The sequence below is a fragment of the Lissotriton helveticus genome, chromosome 4_1 (assembly GCF_964261635.1).
Source record: "Lissotriton helveticus chromosome 4_1, aLisHel1.1, whole genome shotgun sequence".
NCBI lineage: Eukaryota > Metazoa > Chordata > Amphibia > Caudata > Salamandridae > Lissotriton > Lissotriton helveticus.
Genome location: NC_136063.1, coordinates 1,073,057,126 through 1,073,082,438, shown reverse-complemented (window position 1 = coordinate 1,073,082,438; position 25,313 = coordinate 1,073,057,126).

Genomic DNA, 25,313 nt, shown 5'->3' with positions numbered 1-25,313 from the left:
TTTTTGTTCAATATTTTTATTTTATTTTAATTTTTTGTATTTTTTTTTTTTTTAATATTGTATGTTCGACTGGTCCGGGGTCATAGTTTTTCATCATAAAATTGATTTTATGGACTCTACCAAAAATGATTCAAAATGTCATTTGGATCGGGCCTCATGTTGAATAAATACTTTTTAAACCCTCACAGTTACCAAAATTGTCATTTTTACAGAGTTTTGCTTACTCAGAAGCTTCACTTTTGTCCAATTTCAGGCACAGAAATCACTTTAAACACACTTATTTTAGTTGAAAAAGTAATAATTCACATCCAACAGTAATTTAAAGTCAAAAGATTAAATGTTAAAATGTCATCATCTTTTTTTTTTTTCTTTTAAATTTAATTTTTTTTAATTTATTTATTTATTTATTCATTTTTTTAAATTTTGTTTATTTTTTTTTATTTTTATTTTTTTTTTATTTATTTTTTTAAATATTGTACGTTCGACTGGTCCGGGGTCATCGTTTTTCATCATAAAATTGATTTTATGGACTCCACCAAAAATGATTCAAAATGTCATCTGGATCGGGCCTCATGTTGAATAACCACTTTTTAAACCCTCACAGTTACCAAAATTGTAATTTTTACAGAGTTTTGCTTACTCAGAAGCTTCACTTTTGTCCAATTTCAGGCACAGAAATCACTTTAAACACACTTATTGTAGTTGAAAAAGTAATAATTCACATCCAACAGTAATTTAAAGTCAAAAGATTAAAAGTAAAAATTTCATTATCTTTTTTTTTTTTAATTTTGTTCAATATTTTTATTTTATTTTCATTTTTTGTATTTGTTTTTTTTTTAATATTGTATGTTTGACTGGTCCGGGGTCATAGTTTTTCATCACAAAATTGATTTTATGGACTCTACCAAAAATGATTCAAAATGTCATCTGGATCGGGCCTCATGTTGAATAACCACTTTTTAAACCCTCACAGTTACCAAAATTGTCATTTTTACAGAGTTTTGCTTACTCAGAAGCTTCACTTTTGTCCAATTTCAGGCACAGAAATCACTTTAAACACACTTATTGTAGTTGAAAAAGTAATAATTCACATCCAACAGTAATTTAAAGTCAAAAGATTAAATGTTAAAATTTCATTATCTTTTTTTTATTTTTTTTATTTTGTTCAATATTTTTATTTTATTTTCATTTTTTGTATTTATTTTTTTAACCCCTTCGACGCTCATGACGAGCTGGGCTCGTCATGCAGTAGCCTCCCAGCACGCTCATGACGAGCCCAGCTCGTCATGAATAATGGGTTTTTGTAAATCCCAGCGCAGCAGCAGAATATGATGAGCTTCCAAGTGGTTAAAATATTGTATGTTCGACTGGTCCGGGGTCATAGTTTTTCATCATAAAATTGATTTTATGGACTCTACCAAAAATGATTCAAAATGTCATTTGGATCGGGCCTCATGTTGAATAAATACTTTTTAAACCCTCACAGTTACCAAAATTGTCATTTTTACAGAGTTTTGCTTACTCAGAAGCTTCACTTTTGTCGAATTTCAGGCACAGAAATCACTTTAAACACACTTATTTTAGTCGAAAAAGTAATATTTCACATCCAACAGTAATTGAAAGTCAAAAGATTAAGGGGCCGATTAGGATGGCGGTTTTTCCGCATCCTCCGGGCCGGCGGAAGTGTCCGCCGGCCTGGAGGATGCAGAAAAACCGCTGCGGAGCCTCCAAAGACCCACCGCCAAATTAGGATGGCTGGTGGGTCTGGAATTCCGTCCGCCGCTTTTCCGCCACGGTCGGCTTCCGACCGTGGCGGAAAAGCAATAACATGGCAGGCGGTGTCTATGAGACACCGTCCGCCATATTAGGATGTTCGTGAATACATGCTTTTCCACGGCGGCTTTTCCGCCATGGAAAAGCATACGGACATTCACTTTGGGGGCCCGTTGCGGGCCCCCTGGGTGAATGGGGGTGGGGGGTGCACATGGGGGGTACCTATGGTACCCCCCTGCATTTGCGTGCACAAAGCAGCAGGCACCGTGCGGTGCCGGCCGCTTTGTGCATGTAAATGTAAAACATGCTTTTTTAACATTGCGGTGGGTGCAGCTTGAAGCTGCACCCGCCGCAATGTTAAATATAGAGGATGTGACCGCCACCCTGGCGGTCACATCCTAATCAGCACGGAGGGAACGCCGCAGCCCCTGCGGACGTTCCCTCCTCCTCAAGGGTGGCGGACGGACGCAAGTCCGTCCGCCATCCTAATCGGCCCCTAAATGTTAAAATTTCATCATCATTTTTTTTTTTTTTTAAATTTAAATATATTTTTTTTAATTTTGTTCAATATTTTTTATTTATCTTTTAAATTTAATTTTTTTTTTTTTTTAAATATTGTACGTTTGACTGGTCCGGGGTCATCGTTTTTCATCATAAAATTGATTTTATGGACTCCACCAAAAATTATTCAAAATGTCATCTGGATCGGGCCTCATGTTGAATAACCACTTTTTAAACCCTCACAGTTACCAAAATTGTCATTTTTACAGAGTTTTGCTTACTCAGAAGCTTCACTTTTGTCCAATTTCAGGCACAGAAATCACTTTAAACACACTTATTTTAGTTGAAAAAATAATAATTCACATCCAACAGTAATTTAAAGTCAAAAGATTAAATGTTAAAATGTCATCATCTTTTTTTTTTTAAATTTATTTTTTTTTTTTTTTTTTTTGGTTAATATTTTAATTTTTTTACTTATTATTATTATTTTTTTGTATTTTATTTTTTTTTAAATATTGTACGTTCGACTGGTCCGGGGTCATCGTTTTTCATCATAAAATTGATTTTATGGACTCTACCAAAAATGATTCAAAATGTCATTTGGATCGGGCCTCATGTTGAATAACCACTTTTTAAACCCTCACAGTTACCAAAATTGTCATTTTTACAGTTTTGTTTACCCAGAAGCTTCACTTTTGTCCAATTCCAGGCACAGAAATCACTTTAAACACACTTATTTTAGTTGAAAAAGTAATAATTCACATCCAACAGTAATTTAAAGTCAAAAGATTAAAAGTTAAAATTTCATTATCTTTTTTTTTTTTTTTAATTTTGTTCAATATTTTTATTTTATTTTCATTTTTTGTATTTATTTTTTTAAAATATTGTATGTTCGACTGGTCCGGGGTCATAGTTTTTCATCATAAAATTGATTTTATGGACTCTACCAAAAATGATTCAAAATGTCATTTGGATCGGGCCTCATGTTGAATAAATACTTTTTAAACCCTCACAGTTACCAAAATTGTCATTTTTACAGAGTTTTGCTTACTCAGAAGCTTCACTTTTGTCGAATTTCAGGCACAGAAATCACTTGAAACACACTTATTTTAGTCGAAAAAGTAATATTTCACATCCAACAGTAATTTAAAGTCAAAAGATTAAATGTTAAAATTTCATCATCATTTTTTTTTTTTTTTAATTTAAATATTTTTTTTTTAATTTTGTTCAATATTTTTTATTTATCTTTTAAATTTAAATTTTTTTTTTTTTAAATATTGTACGTTTGACTGGTCCGGGGTCATCGTTTTTCATCATAAAATTGATTTTATGGACTCCACCAAAAATGATTCAAAATGTCATCTGGATCGGGCCTCATGTTGAATAACCACTTTTTAAACCCTCACAGTTACCAAAATTGTCATTTTTACAGAGTTTTGCTTACTCAGAAGCTTCACTTTTGTCCAATTTCAGGCACAGAAATCACTTTAAACACACTTATTTTAGTTGAAAAAATAATAATTCACATCCAACAGTAATTTAAAGTCAAAAGATTAAATGTTAAAATTTCATCATCTTTTTTAAAAAAATTTATTTATTTATTTATTTTTTTTGGTTAATATTTTAATTTTGTTACTTATTATTATTATTTTTTTGTATTTTTTTTTTTTTAAATATTGTACGTTCGACTGGTCCGGGGTCATAGTTTTTCATCATAAAATTGATTTTATGGACTCTACCAAAAATGATTCAAAATGTCATTTGGATCGGGCCTCATGTTGAATAAATACTTTTTAAACCCTCACAGTTACCAAAATTTTCATTTTTACAGAGTTTTGCTTACTCAGAAGCTTCACTTTTGTCCAATTTCAGGCACAGAAATCACTTTAAACACACTTATTTTAGTTGAAAAAATAATAATTCACATCCAACAGTAATTTAAAGTCAAAAGATTAAATGTTAAAATTTCATCATCTTTTTTTTTTTTTTTTTTTTTTTTTTTTTTTTTAAATTTTGGTTAATATTTTAATTTTTTAATTTATTAATATTATTTTTTTGTATTTTTTTTTTAAAATATTGTACGTTCGACTGGTCCGGGGTCATCGTTTTTCATCATAAAATTGATTTTATGGACTCTACCAAAAATGATTCAAAATGTCATTTGGATCGGGCCTCATGTTGAATAACCACTTTTTAAACCCTCACAGTTACCAAAATTGTCATTTTTACAGTTTTGTTTACTCAGAAGCTTCACTTTTGTCCAATTCCAGGCACAGAAATCACTTTAAACACACTTATTTTAGTTGAAAAAGTAATAATTCACATCCAACAGTAATTTAAAGTCAAAAGATTAAAAGTAAAAATTTCATTATCTTTTTTTTTTTTTTTAATTTTGTTCAATATTTTTATTTTATTTTCATTTTTTGTATTTTTTTTTTAATATTGTATGTTCGACTGGTCCGGGGTCATAGTTTTTCATCATAAAATTGATTTTATGGACTCTACCAAAAATGATTCAAAATGTCATTTGGATCGGGCCTCATGTTGAATAACCACTTTTTAAACCCTCACAGTTACCAAAATTGTCATTTTTACAGTTTTGTTTACTCCGAAGCTTCACTTTTGTCCAATTCCAGGCACAGAAATCACTTTAAACACACTTATTTTAGTTGAAAAAGTAATAATTCACATCCAACAGTAATTTAAAGTCAAAAGATTAAAAGTTAAAATTTCATTATCTTTTTTTTTTTTTTTGTTTTTTGTTCAATATTTTTATTTTATTTTAATTTTTTGTATTTTTTTTTTTTAATATTGTATGTTCGACTGGTCCGGGGTCATAGTTTTTCATCATAAAATTGATTTTATGGACTCTACCAAAAATGATTCAAAATGTCATTTGGATCGGGCCTCATGTTGAATAAATACTTTTTAAACCCTCACAGTTACCAAAATTGTCATTTTTACAGAGTTTTGCTTACTCAGAAGCTTCACTTTTGTCCAATTTCAGGCACAGAAATCACTTTAAACACACTTATTTTAGTTGAAAAAGTAATAATTCACATCCAACAGTAATTTAAAGTCAAAAGATTAAATGTTAAAATGTCATCATCTTTTTTTTTTTTTCTTTTAAATTTAATTTTTTTTAATTTATTTATTTATTTATTCATTTTTTTAAATTTTGTTTATTTTTTTTTATTTTTTTTTATTTTTTATTTTTTTTTTAAATATTGTACGTTCGACTGGTCCGGGGTCATCGTTTTTCATCATAAAATTGATTTTATGGACTCCACCAAAAATGATTCAAAATGTCATCTGGATCGGGCCTCATGTTGAATAACCACTTTTTAAACCCTCACAGTTACCAAAATTGTAATTTTTACAGAGTTTTGCTTACTCAGAAGCTTCACTTTTGTCCAATTTCAGGCACAGAAATCACTTTAAACACACTTATTGTAGTTGAAAAAGTAATAATTCACATCCAACAGTAATTTAAAGTCAAAAGATTAAAAGTAAAAATTTCATTATCTTTTTTTTTTTTAATTTTGTTCAATATTTTTATTTTATTTTCATTTTTTGTATTTGTTTTTTTTTTAATATTGTATGTTTGACTGGTCCGGGGTCATAGTTTTTCATCACAAAATTGATTTTATGGACTCTACCAAAAATGATTCAAAATGTCATCTGGATCGGGTCTCATGTTGAATAACCACTTTTTAAACCCTCACAGTTACCAAAATTGTCATTTTTACAGAGTTTTGCTTACTCAGAAGCTTCACTTTTGTCCAATTTCAGGCACAGAAATCACTTTAAACACACTTATTGTAGTTGAAAAAGTAATAATTCACATCCAACAGTAATTTAAAGTCAAAAGATTAAATGTTAAAATTTCATTATCTTTTTTTTATTTTTTTTATTTTGTTCAATATTTTTATTTTATTTTCATTTTTTGTATTTATTTTTTTAACCCCTTCGACGCTCATGACGAGCTGGGCTCGTCATGCAGTAGCCTCCCAGCACGCTCATGACGAGCCCAGCTCGTCATGAATAATGGGTTTTTGTAAATCCCAGCGCAGCAGCAGAATATGATGAGCTTCCAAGTGGTTAAAATATTGTATGTTCGACTGGTCCGGGGTCATAGTTTTTCATCATAAAATTGATTTTATGGACTCTACCAAAAATGATTCAAAATGTCATTTGGATCGGGCCTCATGTTGAATAAATACTTTTTAAACCCTCACAGTTACCAAAATTGTCATTTTTACAGAGTTTTGCTTACTCAGAAGCTTCACTTTTGTCGAATTTCAGGCACAGAAATCACTTTAAACACACTTATTTTAGTCGAAAAAGTAATATTTCACATCCAACAGTAATTGAAAGTCAAAAGATTAAGGGGCCGATTAGGATGGCGGTTTTTCCGCATCCTCCGGGCCGGCGGAAGTGTCCGCCGGCCTGGAGGATGCAGAAAAACCGCTGCGGAGCCTCCAAAGACCCACCGCCAAATTAGGATGGCTGGTGGGTCTGGAATTCCGTCCGCCGCTTTTCCGCCACGGTCGGCTTCCGACCGTGGCGGAAAAGCAATAACATGGCAGGCGGTGTCTATGAGACACCGTCCGCCATATTAGGATGTTCGTGAATACATGCTTTTCCACGGCGGCTTTTCCGCCATGGAAAAGCATACGGACATTCACTTTGGGGGCCCGTTGCGGGCCCCCTGGGTGAATGGGGGTGGGGGGTGCACATGGGGGGTACCTATGGTACCCCCCTGCATTTGCGTGCACAAAGCAGCAGGCACCGTGCGGTGCCGGCCGCTTTGTGCATGTAAATGTAAAACATGCTTTTTTAACATTGCGGTGGGTGCAGCTTGAAGCTGCACCCGCCGCAATGTTAAATATAGAGGATGTGACCGCCACCCTGGCGGTCACATCCTAATCAGCACGGAGGGAACGCCGCAGCCCCTGCGGACGTTCCCTCCTCCTCAAGGGTGGCGGACGGACGCAAGTCCGTCCGCCATCCTAATCGGCCCCTAAATGTTAAAATTTCATCATCATTTTTTTTTTTTTTTTAAATTTAAATATATTTTTTTTAATTTTGTTCAATATTTTTTATTTATCTTTTAAATTTAATTTTTTTTTTTTTTTAAATATTGTACGTTTGACTGGTCCGGGGTCATCGTTTTTCATCATAAAATTGATTTTATGGACTCCACCAAAAATGATTCAAAATGTCATCTGGATCGGGCCTCATGTTGAATAACCACTTTTTAAACCCTCACAGTTACCAAAATTGTCATTTTTACAGAGTTTTGCTTACTCAGAAGCTTCACTTTTGTCCAATTTCAGGCACAGAAATCACTTGAAACACACTTATTTTAGTTGAAAAAATAATAATTCACATCCAACAGTAATTTAAAGTCAAAAGATTAAATGTTAAAATGTCATCATCTTTTTTTTTTTAAATTTATTTTTTTTTTTTTTTTTTTTGGTTAATATTTTAATTTTTTTACTTATTAATATTATTTTTTTGTATTTTATTTTTTTTTAAATATTGTACGTTCGACTGGTCCGGGGTCATCGTTTTTCATCATAAAATTGATTTTATGGACTCTACCAAAAATGATTCAAAATGTCATTTGGATCGGGCCTCATGTTGAATAACCACTTTTTAAACCCTCACAGTTACCAAAATTGTCATTTTTACAGTTTTGTTTACCCAGAAGCTTCACTTTTGTCCAATTCCAGGCACAGAAATCACTTTAAACACACTTATTTTAGTTGAAAAAGTAATAATTCACATCCAACAGTAATTTAAAGTCAAAAGATTAAAAGTTAAAATTTCATTATCTTTTTTTTTTTTTTTTAATTTTGTTCAATATTTTTATTTTATTTTCATTTTTTGTATTTATTTTTTTAAAATATTGTATGTTCGACTGGTCCGGGGTCATAGTTTTTCATCATAAAATTGATTTTATGGACTCTACCAAAAATGATTCAAAATGTCATTTGGATCGGGCCTCATGTTGAATAAATACTTTTTAAACCCTCACAGTTACCAAAATTGTCATTTTTACAGAGTTTTGCTTACTCAGAAGCTTAACTTTTGTCGAATTTCAGGCACAGAAATCACTTGAAACACACTTATTTTAGTCGAAAAAGTAATATTTCACATCCAACAGTAATTTAAAGTCAAAAGATTAAATGTTAAAATTTCATCATCATTTTTTTTTTTTTTAAATTTAAATATTTTTTTTTTAATTTTGTTCAATATTTTTTATTTATCTTTTAAATTTAAATTTTTTTTTTTTTAAATATTGTACGTTTGACTGGTCCGGGGTCATCGTTTTTCATCATAAAATTGATTTTATGGACTCCACCAAAAATGATTCAAAATGTCATCTGGATCGGGCCTCATGTTGAATAACCACTTTTTAAACCCTCACAGTTACCAAAATTGTCATTTTTACAGAGTTTTGCTTACTCAGAAGCTTCACTTTTGTCCAATTTCAGGCACAGAAATCACTTTAAACACACTTATTTTAGTTGAAAAAATAATAATTCACATCCAACAGTAATTTAAAGTCAAAAGATTAAATGTTAAAATTTCATCATCTTTTTTAAAAAAATTTATTTATTTATTTATTTTTTTTGGTTAATATTTTAATTTTGTTACTTATTATTATTATTTTTTTGTATATTTTTTTTTTTAAATATTGTACGTTCGACTGGTCCGGGGTCATAGTTTTTCATCATAAAATTGATTTTATGGACTCTACCAAAAATGATTCAAAATGTCATTTGGATCGGGCCTCATGTTGAATAAATACTTTTTAAACCCTCACAGTTACCAAAATTTTCATTTTTACAGAGTTTTGCTTACTCAGAAGCTTCACTTTTGTCCAATTTCAGGCACAGAAATCACTTTAAACACACTTATTTTAGTTGAAAAAATAATAATTCACATCCAACAGTAATTTAAAGTCAAAAGATTAAATGTTAAAATTTCATCATCTTTTTTCTTTTTTTTTTTTTTTTTTTTTTTTTTTTTTTAAATTTTGGTTAATATTTTAATTTTTTAATTTATTAATATTATTTTTTTGTATTTTTTTTTTAAAATATTGTACGTTCGACTGGTCCGGGGTCATCGTTTTTCATCATAAAATTGATTTTATGGACTCTACCAAAAATGATTCAAAATGTCATTTGGATCGGGCCTCATGTTGAATAACCACTTTTTAAACCCTCACAGTTACCAAAATTGTCATTTTTACAGTTTTGTTTACTCAGAAGCTTCACTTTTGTCCAATTCCAGGCACAGAAATCACTTTAAACACACTTATTTTAGTTGAAAAAGTAATAATTCACATCCAACAGTAATTTAAAGTCAAAAGATTAAAAGTTAAAATTTCATTATCTTTTTTTTTTTTTTTTATTTTGTTCAATATTTTTATTTTATTTTCATTTTTTGTATTTTTTTTTTAATATTGTATGTTCGACTGGTCCGGGGTCATAGTTTTTCATCATAAAATTGATTTTATGGACTCTACCAAAAATGATTCAAAATGTCATTTGGATCGGGCCTCATGTTGAATAAATACTTTTTAAACCCTCACAGTTGCCAAAATTGTCATTTTTACAGAGTTTTGCTTACTCAGAAGCTTCACTTTTGTCCAATTTCAGGCACAGAAATCACTTTAAACACACTTATTTTAGTTGAAAAAGTAATAATTCACATCCAACAGTAATTTAAAGTCAAAAGATTAAATGTTAAAATTTCATCATCTTTTTTTTATTTTTTAAATTTAATTTTTTTTTTTTTAAATATTGTACGTTCGACTGGTCCGGGGTCATCGTTTTTCATCATAAAATTGATTTTATGGACTCTCCCAAAAATGATTCAAAATGTCATTTGGATCGGGCCTCATGTTGAATAACCACTTTTTAAACCCTCACAGTTACCAAAATTGTCATTTTTACAGAGTTTTGTTTACTCGGAAGCTTCACTTTTGTCCAATTCCAGGCACAGAAATCACTTTAAACACACTTATTTTAGTTGAAAAAGTAATAATTCACATCCAACAGTAATTTAAAGTCAAAAGATTAAATGTTAAAATTTCATCATCTTTTTTTTTATTTTTTTATTTTGTTCAATATTTTTATTTTATTTTCATTTTTTGTATTTTTTTTTTTAATATTGTATGTTCGACTGGTCCGGGGTCATAGTTTTTCATCATAAAATTGATTTTATGGACTCTACCAAAAATGATTCAAAATGTCATTTGGATCGGGCCTCATGTTGAATAAATAATTTTTAAACCCTCACAGTTACCAAAATTGTCATTTTTACAGAGTTTTGCTTACTCAGAAGCTTCACTTTTGTCCAATTTCAGGCACAGAAATCACTTTAAACACACTTATTTTAGTTGAAAAAGTAATAATTCACATCCAACAGTAATTTAAAGTCAAAAGATTAAATGTTAAAATTTCATCATCTTTTTTTTTTTTTTTTTAAATTTAAATATATTTTTTTAAATTTTGTTCAATATTTTTTATTTATTTTTTTAAATTTTTTTTTTTTTTTTTTAAATATTGTACGTTCGACTGGTCCGGGGTCATCGTTTTTCATCATAAAATTGATTTTATGGACTCTACCAAAAATGATTCAAAATGTCATTTGGATCGGGCCTCATGTTGAATAACCACTTTTTAAACCCTCACAGTTACCAAAATTGTCATTTTTACAGAGTTTTGTTTACTCAGAAGCTTCACTTTTGACGAATTTCAGGCACAGAAATCACTTTAAACACACTTATTTTCGTTGAAAAAGTAATATTTCACATCCAACAGTAATTTAAAGTCAAAAGATTAAATGTTAAAATTTCATCATCATTATTTTTTTTTTTAATTTAAATATTTTTTTTTAAATTTTGTTCAATATTTTTTTTTTTTTTTAATTTAATTATTTTCTTTTTTAAATATTGTACGTTCGACTGGTCCGGGGTCATCGTTTTTCATCTTAAAATTGATTTTATGGACTCCACCAAAAATGATTCAGAATGTCATCTGGATCGGGCCTCATGTTGAATAACCACTTTTTAAACCCTCACAGTTACCAAAATTGTCATTTTTACAGAGTTTTGTTTACTCAGAAGCTTCACTTTTGACGAATTTCAGGCACAGAAATCACTTTAAACACACTTATTTTCGTTGAAAAAGTAATATTTCACATCCAACAGTAATTTAAAGTCAAAAGATTAAATGTTAAAATTTCATCATCATTATTTTTTTTTTTAATTTAAATATTTTTTTTTAAATTTTGTTCAATATTTTTTTTTTTTTTTTAATTTAATTATTTTCTTTTTTAAATATTGTACGTTCGACTGGTCCGGGGTCATCGTTTTTCATCTTAAAATTGATTTTATGGACTCCACCAAAAATGATTCAAAATGTCATCTGGATCGGGCCTCATGTTGAATAACCACTTTTTAAACCCTCACAGTTACCAAAATTGTCATTTTTACAGTTTTGTCTACTCAGAAGCTTCACTTTTGTCCAATTCCAGGCACAGAAATCACTTTAAACGCACTTATTTTAGTTGAAAGAGTAATAATTCACATCCAACGGTAATTTAAAGTCAAAAGATTAAAAGTTAAAATTTCATTATCTTTTTTTTTTTTTTTTAAATTTAAATATTTTTTTTAAATTTTGTTCAATATTTTTTATTTATTTTTTAAATATAATTTTTTTTTTTTTTTAAATATTGTACGTTCGACTGGTCCGGGGTCATCGTTTTTCACCATAAAATTGATTTTATGGACTCTACCAAAAATGATTCAAAATGTCATTTGGATCGGGCCTCATGTTGAATAACCACTTTTTAAACCCTCACAGTTACCAAAATTGTCATTTTTACAGAGTTTTGTTTACTCGGAAGCTTCACTTTTGTCCAATTCCAGGCACAGAAATCACTTTAAACACACTTATTTTAGTTGAAAAAGTAATAATTCACATCCAACAGTAATTTAAAGTCAAAAGATTAAATGTTAAAATTTCTTCATCTTTTTTTTAATTTTTGTTTTTATTTTGGTTAATATTTTTATTTTTTTATTTATAATTATTTATTTTTTTTGTATTTTTTTTTTTTTAATATTGTACGTTCGACTGGTCGGGGGTCATCGTTTTTCATCATAAAATTGATTTTATGGACTCTACCAAAAATGATTCAAAATGTCATTTGGATCGGGCCTCATGTTGAATAACCACTTTTTAAACCCTCACAGTTACCAAAATTGTCCTTTTTACAGAGTTTTGCTTACTCAGAAGCTTCACTTTTGACCAATTTCAGGCACAGAAATCACTTTAAACACACTTATTTTAGTTGAAAAAGTAATAATTCACATCCAACAGTAATTTAAAGTCAAAAGATTAAATGTTAAAATTTCATCATCATTTTTTTTGTTTTTTTAATTTAAATATTTTTTTTTAAATTTTGTTCAATATTTTTTTTTTTTTTTTTATTTAATTATTATTTTTTTTAATATTGTACGTTCGACTGGTCCGGGGTCATCGTTTTTCATCTTAAAATTGATTTTATGGACTCCACCAAAAATGATTCAAAATGTCATCTGGATCGGGCCTCATGTTGAATAACCACTTTTTAAACCCTCACAGTTACCAAAATTGTCATTTTTACAGTTTTGTTTACTCAGAAGCTTCACTTTTGTCCAATTCCAGGCACAGAAATCACTTTAAACGCACTTATTTTAGTTGAAAAAGTAATAATTCACATCCAACAGTAATTTAAACTCAAAAGATTAAAAGTTAAAATTTCATTATCTTTTTTTTTTTTTTTTTATTTGGTCAATATTTTTATTTTATTTTCATTTTTTGTATTTTTTTTTTATATTGTATGTTCGACTGGTCCGGGGTCATAGTTTTTCATCATAAAATTGATTTTATGGACTCTACCAAAAATGATTCAAAATGTCATTTGGATCGGGCCTCATGTTGAATAAATACTTTTTAAACCCTCACAGTTACCAAAATTGTCATTTTTACAGAGTTTTGCTTACTCAGAAGCTTCACTTTTGTCCAATTTCAGGCACAGAAATCACTTTAAACACACTTATTTTAGTTGAAAAAGTAATAATTCACATCCAACAGTAATTTAAAGTCAAAAGATTAAATGTTAAAATTTCATCATCTTTTTTTTTTTTTTTTAAATTTAAATATATTTTTTTACATTTTGTTCAATATTTTTTATTTATTTTTTTAATTTATTTTTTTTTTTTTTTAAATATTGTACGTTCGACTGGTCCGGGGTCATCGTTTTTCATCATAAAATTGATTTTATGGACTCTACCAAAAATGATTCAAAATGTCATTTGGATCGGGCCTCATGTTGAATAACCACTTTTTAAACCCTCACAGTTACCAAAATTGTCATTTTTACAGAGTTTTGTTTACTCAGAAGCTTCACTTTTGACGAATTTCAGGCACAGAAATCACTTTAAACACACTTATTTTCGTTGAAAAAGTAATATTTCACATCCAACAGTAATTTAAAGTCAAAAGATTAAATGTTAAAATTTCATCATCATTATTTATTTTTTTAATTTAAATATTTTTTTTTAAATTTTGTTCAATATTTTTTTTTTTTTTTAATTTAATTATTTTCTTTTTTAAATATTGTACGTTCGACTGGTCCGGGGTCATCGTTTTTCATCTTAAAATTGATTTTATGGACTCCACCAAAAATGATTCAAAATGTCATCTGGATCGGGCCTCATGTTGAATAACCACTTTTTAAACCCTCACAGTTACCAAAATTGTCATTTTTACAGAGTTTTGTTTACTCAGAAGCTTCACTTTTGACGAATTTCAGGCACAGAAATCACTTTAAACACACTTATTTTCGTTGAAAAAGTAATATTTCACATCCAACAGTAATTTAAAGTCAAAAGATTAAATGTTAAAATTTCATCATCATTATTTTTTTTTTTTAATTTAAATATTTTTTTTTAAATTTTGTTCAATATTTTTTTTTTTTTTTTAATTTAATTATTTTCTTTTTTAAATATTGTACGTTCGACTGGTCCGGGGTCATCGTTTTTCATCTTAAAATTGATTTTATGGACTCCACCAAAAATGATTCAAAATGTCATCTGGATCGGGCCTCATGTTGAATAACCACTTTTTAAACCCTCACAGTTACCAAAATTGTCATTTTTACAGTTTTGTCTACTCAGAAGCTTCACTTTTGTCCAATTCCAGGCACAGAAATCACTTTAAACGCACTTATTTTAGTTGAAAGAGTAATAATTCACATCCAACGGTAATTTAAAGTCAAAAGATTAAAAGTAAAAATTTCATTATCTTTTTTTTTTTTTTTTAAATTTAAATATTTTTTTTAAATTTTGTTCAATATTTTTTATTTATTTTTTAAATATAATTTTTTTTTTTTTTTAAATATTGTACGTTCGACTGGTCCGGGGTCATCGTTTTTCACCATAAAATTGATTTTATGGACTCTACCAAAAATGATTCAAAATGTCATTTGGATCGGGCCTCATGTTGAATAACCACTTTTTAAACCCTCACAGTTACCAAAATTGTCATTTTTACAGAGTTTTGTTTACTCGGAAGCTTCACTTTTGTCCAATTCCAGGCACAGAAATCACTTTAAACACACTTATTTTAGTTGAAAAAGTAATAATTCACATCCAACAGTAATTTAAAGTCAAAAGATTAAATGTTAAAATTTCTTCATCTTTTTTTTAATTTTTGTTTTTATTTTGGTTAATATTTTTATTTTTTTATTTATAATTATTTATTTTTTTTGTATTTTTTTTTTTTTAATATTGTACGTTCGACTGGTCGGGGGTCATCGTTTTTCATCATAAAATTGATTTTATGGACTCTACCAAAAATGATTCAAAATGTCATTTGGATCGGGCCTCATGTTGAATAACCACTTTTTAAACCCTCACAGTTACCAAAATTGTCCTTTTTACAGAGTTTTGCTTACTCAGAAGCTTCACTTTTGACCAATTTCAGGCACAGAAATCACTTTAAACACACATATTTAAGTTGAAAAAGTAATAATTCACATCCAACAGTAATTTAAAGTCAAAAGATTAAATGTTAAAATTTCATCATCTTTTTTTTTTTTTTTTTTTTTGTTCTATATTTTTTTTTTTTTCATTTTTTGTATTTTTTTTTTTGAAATATTGTATGTTCGACTGGTCCGGGGTCATAGTTTTTCATCATAAATTGATTTTATGGACTCTACCAAAAATGATTCAAAATGTCATTTGGATCGGGCCTCATGTTGAATAAATACTTTTTAAACCCTCACAGTTACCAAAATTGTCATTTTTACAGAGTTTTGCTTACTCAGAAGCTTCACTTTTGTCGAATTTCAGGCACAGAAATCACTTTAAACACACTTATTTTAGTTGAAAAAGTAATATTTCACATCCAACAGTAATTTAAAGTCAAAAGATTAAATGTTAAAATTTCATCATCATTTTTTGTTTTTTAATTTAAATATTTTTTTTTAAATGTTGTTCAATATTTTTTATTTATTTTTTCAATTTAATTTTTTTTTTTTTTTTAAATATTGTACGTTTGACTGGTCCGGGGTCATCGTTTTTCATCATAAAATTGATTTTATGGACTCCACCAAAAATGATTCAAAATGTCATCTGGATCGGGCCTCATGTTGAATAACCACTTTTTAAACACTCACAGTTACCAAAATTGTCATTTTTACAGCGTTTTGCTTACTCAGAAGCTTCACTTTTGTCCAATTTCAGGCACAGAAATAACTTTAAACACACTTATTTTAGTTGAAAAAATAATAATTCACATCCAACAGTAATTTAAAGTCAAAAGATTAAATGTAAAAATTTCATCATCTTTTTTTATTTTAAATTTATTTATTCTTTTTTTTTTTAATTTTGGTTAATATTTTAATTTTTTTATTTATTATTATTATTTTTTGTATTTTTTTTTTTTATTAATATTGTACTTTCGACTGGTCCGGGGTCATCGTTTTTCATCATAAAATTGATTTTATGGACTCTACCAAAAATGATTCAAAATGTCATTTGGATCGGGCCTCATGTTGAATAACCACTTTTTAAACCCTCACAGTTACCAAAATTGTCATTTTTACAGTTTTGTTTACTCCGAAGCTTCACTTTTGTCCAATTCCAGGCACAGAAATCACTTTAAACACACTTATTTTAGTTGAAAAAGTAATAATTCACATCCAACAGTAATTTAAAGTCAAAAGATTAAAAGTTAAAATTTCATTATCTTTTTTTTTTTTTTTTTTTTTGTTCAATATTTTTATTTTATTTTAATTTTTTGTATTTTTTTTTTTTAATATTGTATGTTCGACTGGTCCGGGGTCATAGTTTTTCATCATAAAATTGATTTTATGGACTCTACCAAAAATGATTCAAAATGTCATTTGGATCGGGCCTCATGTTGAATAAATACTTTTTAAACCCTCACAGTTACCAAAATTGTCATTTTTACAGAGTTTTGCTTACTCAGAAGCTTCACTTTTGTCCAATTTCAGGCACAGAAATCACTTTAAACACACTTATTTTAGTTGAAAAAGTAATAATTCACATCCAACAGTAATTTAAAGTCAAAAGATTAAATGTTAAAATGTCATCATCTTTTTTTTTTTTTTTCTTTTAAATTTAATTTTTTTTAATTTATTTATTTATTTATTCATTTTTTTAAATTTTGTTTATTTTTTTTAATTTTTATTTATTTTTTATTTTTTTTTTAAATATTGTACGTTCGACTGGTCCGGGGTCATCGTTTTTCATCATAAAATTGATTTTATGGACTCCACCAAAAATGATTCAAAATGTCATCTGGATCGGGCCTCATGTTGAATAACCACTTTTTAAACCCTCACAGTTACCAAAATTGTCATTTTTACAGAGTTTTGCTTACTCAGAAGCTTCACTTTTGTCCAATTCCAGGCACAGAAATCACTTTAAACACACTTATTTTAGTTGAAAAAGTAATAATTCACATCCAACAGTAATTTAAAGTCAAAAGATTAAATGTTAAAATTTCTTCATCTTTTTTTTAATTTTTGATTTTATTTTGGTTAATATTTTTATTTTTTTATTTATAATTATTTATTTTTTTTGTATTTTTTTTTTTTAATATTGTACGTTCGACTGGTCGGGGGTCATCGTTTTTCATCATAAAATTGATTTTATGGACTCTACCAAAAATGATTCAAAATGTCATTTGGATCGGGCCTCATGTTGAATAACCACTTTTTAAACCCTCACAGTTACCAAAATTGTCCTTTTTACAGAGTTTTGCTTACTCAGAAGCTTCACTTTTGACCAATTTCAGGCACAGAAATCACTTTAAACACACTTATTTTAGTTGAAAAAGTAATAATTCACATCCAACAGTAATTTAAAATCAAAAGATTAAATGTTAAAATTTCATCATCTTTTTTTATTTTTTTTATTTTGTTCTATATTTTTTTTTTTTTCATTTTTTGTATTTATTTTTTTAAAATATTGTATGTTCGACTGGTCCGGGGTCATAGTTTTTCATCATAAATTGATTTTATGGACTCTACCAAAAATGATTCAAAATGTCATTTGGATCGGGCCTCATGTTGAATAAATACTTTTTAAACCCTCACAGTTACCAAAATTGTCATTTTTACAGAGTTTTGCTTACTCAGAAGCTTCACTTTTGTCGAATTTCAGGCACAGAAATCACTTTAAACACACTTATTTTAGTTGAAAAAGTAATATTTCACATCCAACAGTAATTTAAAGTCAAAAGATTAAATGTTAAAATTTCATCATCATTTTTTGTTTTTTAATTTAAATATTTTTTTTTAAATGTTGTTCAATATTTTTTATTTATTTTTTCAATTTAATTTTTTTTTTTTTTTAAATATTGTACGTTTGACTGGTCCGGGGTCATCGTTTTTCATCATAAAATTGATTTTATGGACTCCACCAAAAATGATTCAAAATGTCATCTGGATCGGGCCTCATGTTGAATAACCACTTTTTAAACCCTCACAGTTACCAAAATTGTCATTTTTACAGAGTTTTGCTTACTCAGAAGCTTCACTTTTGTCCAATTTCAGGCACAGAAATAACTTTAAACACACTTATTTTAGTTGAAAAAATAATAATTCACATCCAACAGTAATTTAAAGTCAAAAGATTAAATGTAAAAATTTCATCATCTTTTTTTATTTTAAATTTATTTATTCTTTTTTTTTTTAATTTTGGTTAATATTTTAATTTTTTTATTTATTATTATTATTTTTTGTATTTTTTTTTTTATTAATATTGTACTTTCGACTGGTCCGGGGTCATCGTTTTTCATCATAAAATTGATTTTATGGACTCTACCAAAAATGATTCAAAATGTCATTTGGATCGGGCCTCATGTTGAATAACCACTTTTTAAACCCTCACAGTTACCAAAATTGTCATTTTTACAGTTTTGTTTACTCCGAAGCTTCACTTTTGTCCAATTCCAGGCACAGAAATCACTTTAAACACACTTATTTTAGTTGAAAAAGTAATAATTCACATCCAACAGTAATTTAAAGTCAAAAGATTAAAAGTTAAAATTTCATTATCTTTTTTTTTTTTTTTTTGTTTTTTGTTCAATATTTTTATTTTATTTTAATTTTTTGTAATTTTTTTTTTTAATATTGTATGTTCGACTGGTCCGGGGTCATAGTTTTTCATCATAAAATTGATTTTATGGACTCTACCAAAAATGATTCAAAATGTCATTTGGATCGGGCCTCATGTTGAATAAATACTTTTTAAACCCTCACAGTTACCAAAATTGTCATTTTTACAGAGTTTTGCTTACTCAGAAGCTTCACTTTTGTCCAATTTCAGGCACAGAAATCACTTTAAACACACTTATTTTAGTTGAAAAAGTAATAATTCACATCCAACAGTAATTTAAAGTCAAAAGATTAAATGTTAAAATGTCATCATCTTTTTTTTTTTTTTCTTTTAAATTAAATTTTTTTTAATTTATTTATTTATTTATTCATTTTTTTAAATTTTGTTTATTTTTTTTTATTTTTATTTTTTTTTTATTTTTTTTTTAAATATTGTACGTTCGACTGGTCCGGGGTCATCGTTTTTCATCATAAAATTGATTTTATGGACTCCACCAAAAATGATTCAAAATGTCATCTGGATCGGGCCTCATGTTGAATAACCACTTTTTAAACCCTCACAGTTACCAAAATTGTAATTTTTACAGAGTTTTGCTTACTCAGAAGCTTCACTTTTGTCCAATTTCAGGCACAGAAATCACTTTAAACACACTTATTGTAGTTGAAAAAGTAATAATTCACATCCAACAGTAATTTAAAGTCAAAAGATTAAAAGTAAAAATGTCATTATCTTTTTTTTTTTTTATTTTGTTCAATATTTTTATTTTATTTTCATTTTTTGTATTTGTTTTTTTTTTAATATTGTATGTTTGACTGGTCCGGGGTCATAGTTTTTCATCACAAAATTGATTTTATGGACTCTACCAAAAATGATTCAAAATGTCATCTGGATCGGGCCTCATGTTGAATAACCACTTTTTAAACCCTCACAGTTACCAAAATTGTCATTTTTACAGAGTTTTGCTTACTCAAAAGCTTCACTTTTATCCAATTTCAGGCACAGAAATCACTTTAAACACACTTATTTTAGTTGAAAAAATAATAATTCACATCCAACAGTAATTTAAAGTCAAAAGATTAAATGTTAACATTTCATCATCTTTTTTTTTTTAAATTTATTTTATTTTTTTATTTTTTTTGGTTAATATTTTAATTTTTTTACTTATTATTATTATTTTTTTGTATTTTTTTTTTAAAATATTGTACGTTCGACTGGTCCGGGGTCATCGTTTTTCATCATAAAATTGATTTTATGGACTCTACCAAAAATGATTCAAAATGTCAATTGGATCGGGCCTCATGTTGAATAACCACTTTTTAAACCCTCACAGTTACCAAAATTGTCATTTTTACAGTTTTGTTTACCCAGAAGCTTCACTTTTGTCCAATTCCAGGCACAGAAATTACTTTAAACACACTTATTTTAGTTGAAAAAGTAATAATTTACATCCAACAGTAATTTAAAGTCAAAAGATTAAAAGTTAAAATTTCATTATCTTTTTTTTTTTTTTTTTTTTTGTTCAATATTTTTATTTTATTTTCATTTTTTGTATTTTTTTTTTTAATATTGTATGTTCGACTGGTCCGGGGTCATAGTTTTTCATCATAAAATTGATTTTATGGACTCTACCAAAAATGATTCAAAATGTCATTTGGATCGGGCCTCATGTTGAATAAATACTTTTTAAACCCTCACAGTTACCAAAATTGTCATTTTTACAGAGTTTTGCTTACTCAGAAGCTTCTCTTTTGTCCAATTTCAGGCACAGAAATCACTTTAAACACACTTATTTTAGTTGAAAAAGTAATAATTCACATCCAACAGTAATTTAAAGTCAAAAGATTAAATGTTAAAATTTCATCATCTTTTTTTATTTTATTTTTATTTATATATATTTTTTTAATTTTGTTCAATATTTTTTTTTTTTTTTTTATTTAATTATTATTATTTTTTAAATATTGTACGTTCGACTGGTCCGGGGTCATAGTTTTTCATCATAAAATTGATTTTATGGGCTCTACCAAAAATGATTCAAAATGTCATTTGGATCGGGCCTCATGTTGAATAACCACTTTTTAAACCCTCACAGTTACCAAAATTGTCATTTTTACAGAGTTTTGTTTACTCTGAAGCTTCACTTTTGTCCAATTCCAGGCACAGAAATCACTTTAAACACACTTATTTTAGTTGAAAAAGTAATAATTCACATCCAACAGTAATTTAAAGTCAAAAGATTAAATGTTAAAATTTCATCATCTTTTTTTATTTATTTTTTTTATTTTGGTTAATATTTTTTTTTATTTATTTATTATTATTTATTTTTTTTTGTATTTTTTTTTTTTAATATTGTACGTTCGACTGGTCCGGGGTCATCGTTTTTCATCATAAAATTGATTTTATGGACTCTACCAAAAATGATTCAAAATGTCATTTGGATCGGGCCTCATGTTGAATAACCACTTTTTAAACCCTCACAGTTACCAAAATTGTCATTTTTACAGAGTTTTGCCTACTCAGAAGCTTCACTTTTGACCAATTTCAGGCACAGAAATCACTTTAAACACAATTATTTTAGTTGAAAGAGTAATAATTCACATCCAACAGTAATTTAAAGTCAAAAGATTAAATGTTAAAATTTCATTATCTTTTTTTTTTTTAATTTTGTTCAATATTTTTATTTTATTTTATTTTTTTATTTATTTTTTTAAAATACTGTATGTTCGACTGGTCCGGGGTCATAGTTTTTCATCATAAAATTGATTTTATGGACTCTACCAAACATGATTCAAAATATCATTTGGATCGGGCCTCATGTTGAATAAATACTTTTTAAACCCTCACAGTTACCAAAATTGTCATTTTTACAGAGTTTTGCTTACTCAGAAGCTTCTCTTTTGTCCAATTTCAGGCACAGAAATCACTTTAAACACACTTATTTTAGTTGAAAAAGTAATAATTCACATCCAACAGTAATTTAAAGTCAAAAAATTAAATGTTAAAATTTCATCATCTTTTTTTTTTTTTTTAAATTTAAATATTTTTTTTTTAAATTTTGTTCAATATTTTTATTCATTTTTTAAATTAAATTTTTTTTTTTTTAAATATTGTACATTTGACTGGTCCGGGGTCATCGTTTTTCATCATAAAATTGATTTTATGGACTCTACCAAAAATGATTCAAAATGTCATTTGGATCGGGCCTCATGTTGAATAACCACTTTTTAAACCCTCACAGTTACCAAAATTGTCATTTTTACAGTTTTGTTTACTCAGAAGCTTCACTTTTGTCCAATTCCAGGCACAGAAATCACTTTAAATGCACTTATTTTAGTTGAAAAAGTAATAATTCACATCCAACAGTAATTTAAAGTCAAAAGATGAAAAGTTAAAATGTCATTATCTTTTTTTTTTTTTTTTTATTTTGTTCAATATTTTTATTTTATTTTCATTTTTTGTATTTGTTTTTTTTTTATATTGTATGTTCGACTGGTCCGGGGTCATAGTTTTTCATCATAAAATTGATTTTATGGACTCTACCAAAAATGATTCAAAATGTCATTTGGATCGGGCCTCATGTTGAATAAATACTTTTTAAACCCTCACAGTTACCAAAATTGTCATTTTTACAGAGTTTTGCTTACTCAGAAGCTTCACTTTTGTCCAATTTCAGGCACAGAAATCACTTTAAACACACTTATTTTAGTTGAAAAAGTAATAATTCACATCCAACAGTAATTTAAAGTCAAAAGATTAAATGTTAAAATTTCATCATCTTTTTTTTTTTTTTTATTTAAATATTTTTTTTTAATTTTGTTCAATATTTTTTATTTATTTTTTAAATTTAATTATTATTTTTTTTTAAATATTGTACGTTCGACTGGTCCTTGGTCATCGTTTTTCATCATAAAATTGATTTTATGGGCTCTACCAAAAATGATTCAAAATGTCATTTGGATCGGGCCTCATGTTGAATAACCACTTTTTAAACCCTCACAGTTACCAAAATTGTCATTTTTACAGAGTTTTGTTTACTCGGAAGCTTCACTTTTGTCCAATTCCAGGCACAGAAATCACTTTAAACACACTTATTTTAGTTGAAAAAGTAATAATTCACATCCAACAGTAATTTAAAGTCAAAAGATAAAATGTTAAAATTTCATCATCTTTTTTTTATTTTATTTTTTTTATTTTGGTTAATATATATTTTTTTTTATTTATTATTATTTTTTTTTTTGTATTTTTTTTTTTAAATATTGTACGTTCGACTGGTCCGGGGTTATCGTTTTTCATCATAAAATTGATTTTATGGACTCTACCAAAAATGATTCAAAATGTCATTTGGATCGGGCCTCATGTTGAATAACCACTTTTTAAACCCTCATAGTTACCAAAATTGTCATTTTTACAGAGTTTTGCTTACTCAGAAGCTTCACTTTTGACCAATTTCAGGCACAGAAATCACTTTAAACACACTTATTTTAGTTGAAAGAGTAATAATTCACATCCAACAGTAATTTAAAGTCAAAAGATTAAATGTTAAAATTTCATTATCTTTTTTTTTTTTTTAATTTTGTTCAATATTGTAATTTTATTTATTTTTTTTTTATTTTTTTTTTTAAATACTGTATGTTCGACTGGTCCGGGGTCATAGTTTTTCATCATAAAATTGATTTTATGGACTCTACCAAAAATGATTCAAAATGTCATTTGGATCGGGCCTCATGTTGAATAAATACTTTTTAAACCCTCACAGTTACAAAATTGTCATTTTTACAGAGTTTTGCTTACTCAGAAGCTTCTCTTTTGTCCAATTTCAGGCACAGAAATCACTTTAAACACACTTATTTTAGTTGAAAAAGTAATAATTCACATCCAACAGTAATTTAAAGTCAAAAAATTAAATGTTAAAATTTCATCATCTTTTTTTTTTTTTTTAAATTTAAATATTTTTTTTTAAAATTTTGTTTAATATTTTTATTCATTTTTTAAATTTAAATTTTTTTTTTTTTAAATATTGTACATTTGACTGGTCCGGGGTCATCGTTTTTCATCATAAAATTGATTTTATGGACTCTACCAAAAATGATTCAAAATGTCATTTGGATCGGGCCTCATGTTGAATAACCACTTTTTAAACCCTCACAGTTACCAAAATTGTCATTTTTACAGTTTTGTTTACTCAGAAGCTTCACTTTTGTCCAATTCCAGGCACAGAAATCACTTTAAATGCACTTATTTTAGTTGAAAAAGTAATAATTCACATCCAACAGTAATTTAAAGTCAAAAGATTAAAAGTTAAAATTTCATTATCTTTTTTTTTTTAAATTTTGTTCAATATTTTTATTTTATTTTCATTTTTTGTATTTTTTTTTTTTTAATATTGTATGTTCGACTGGTCCGGGGTCATAGTTTTTCATCATAAAATTGATTTTATGGACTCTACCAAAAATGATTCAAAATGTCATTTGGATCGGGCCTCATGTTGAATAAATACTTTTTAAACCCTCACAGTTACCAAAATTGTCATTTTTACAGAGTTTTGCTTACTCAGAAGCTTCTCTTTTGTCCAATTTCAGGCACAGAAATCACTTTAAACACACTTATTTTAGTTGAAAAAGTAACAATTCACATCCAACAGTAATTTAAAGTCAAAAAATTAAATGTTAAAATTTCATCATCTTTTTTTTTTTTTTGTTTAATTTAAATTTTTTTTTTTTAAATTTTGTTCAATATTTTTTATTCATTTTTTAAATGTAATTTTTTTTTTTTTTAATATTGTACATTTGACTGGTCCGGGGTCATAGTTTTTTATCATAAAATTGATTTTATGGACTCCACCAAAAATGATTCAAAATGTCATCTGGATGGGGCCTCATGTTGAATAACCACTTTTTAAACCCTCACAGTTACCAAAATTGTCATTTTTACAGACTTTTGCTTACTCAGAAGCTTCACTTTTGTCCAATTTCAGGCACAGAAATCACTTTAAACACACTTATTTTAGTTGAAAAAGTAATAATTCACATCCAACAGTAATTTAAAGTCAAAAGATTAAATGTTAAAATTTCATCATCTTTTTTTTTTTTTTTTTTGTTCAATATTTTTATTTTATTTTCATTTTTTGTATTTATTTTTTTTAAATATTGTATGTTCGACTGGTCCGGGGTCATAGTTTTTCATCATAAAATTGATTTTATGGACTCTACCAAAAATGATTCAAAATGTCATTTGGATCGGGCCTCATGTTGAATAAATACTTTTTAAACCCTCACAGTTACCAAAATTGTCATTTTTACAGAGTTTTGCTTACTCAGAAGCTTCACTT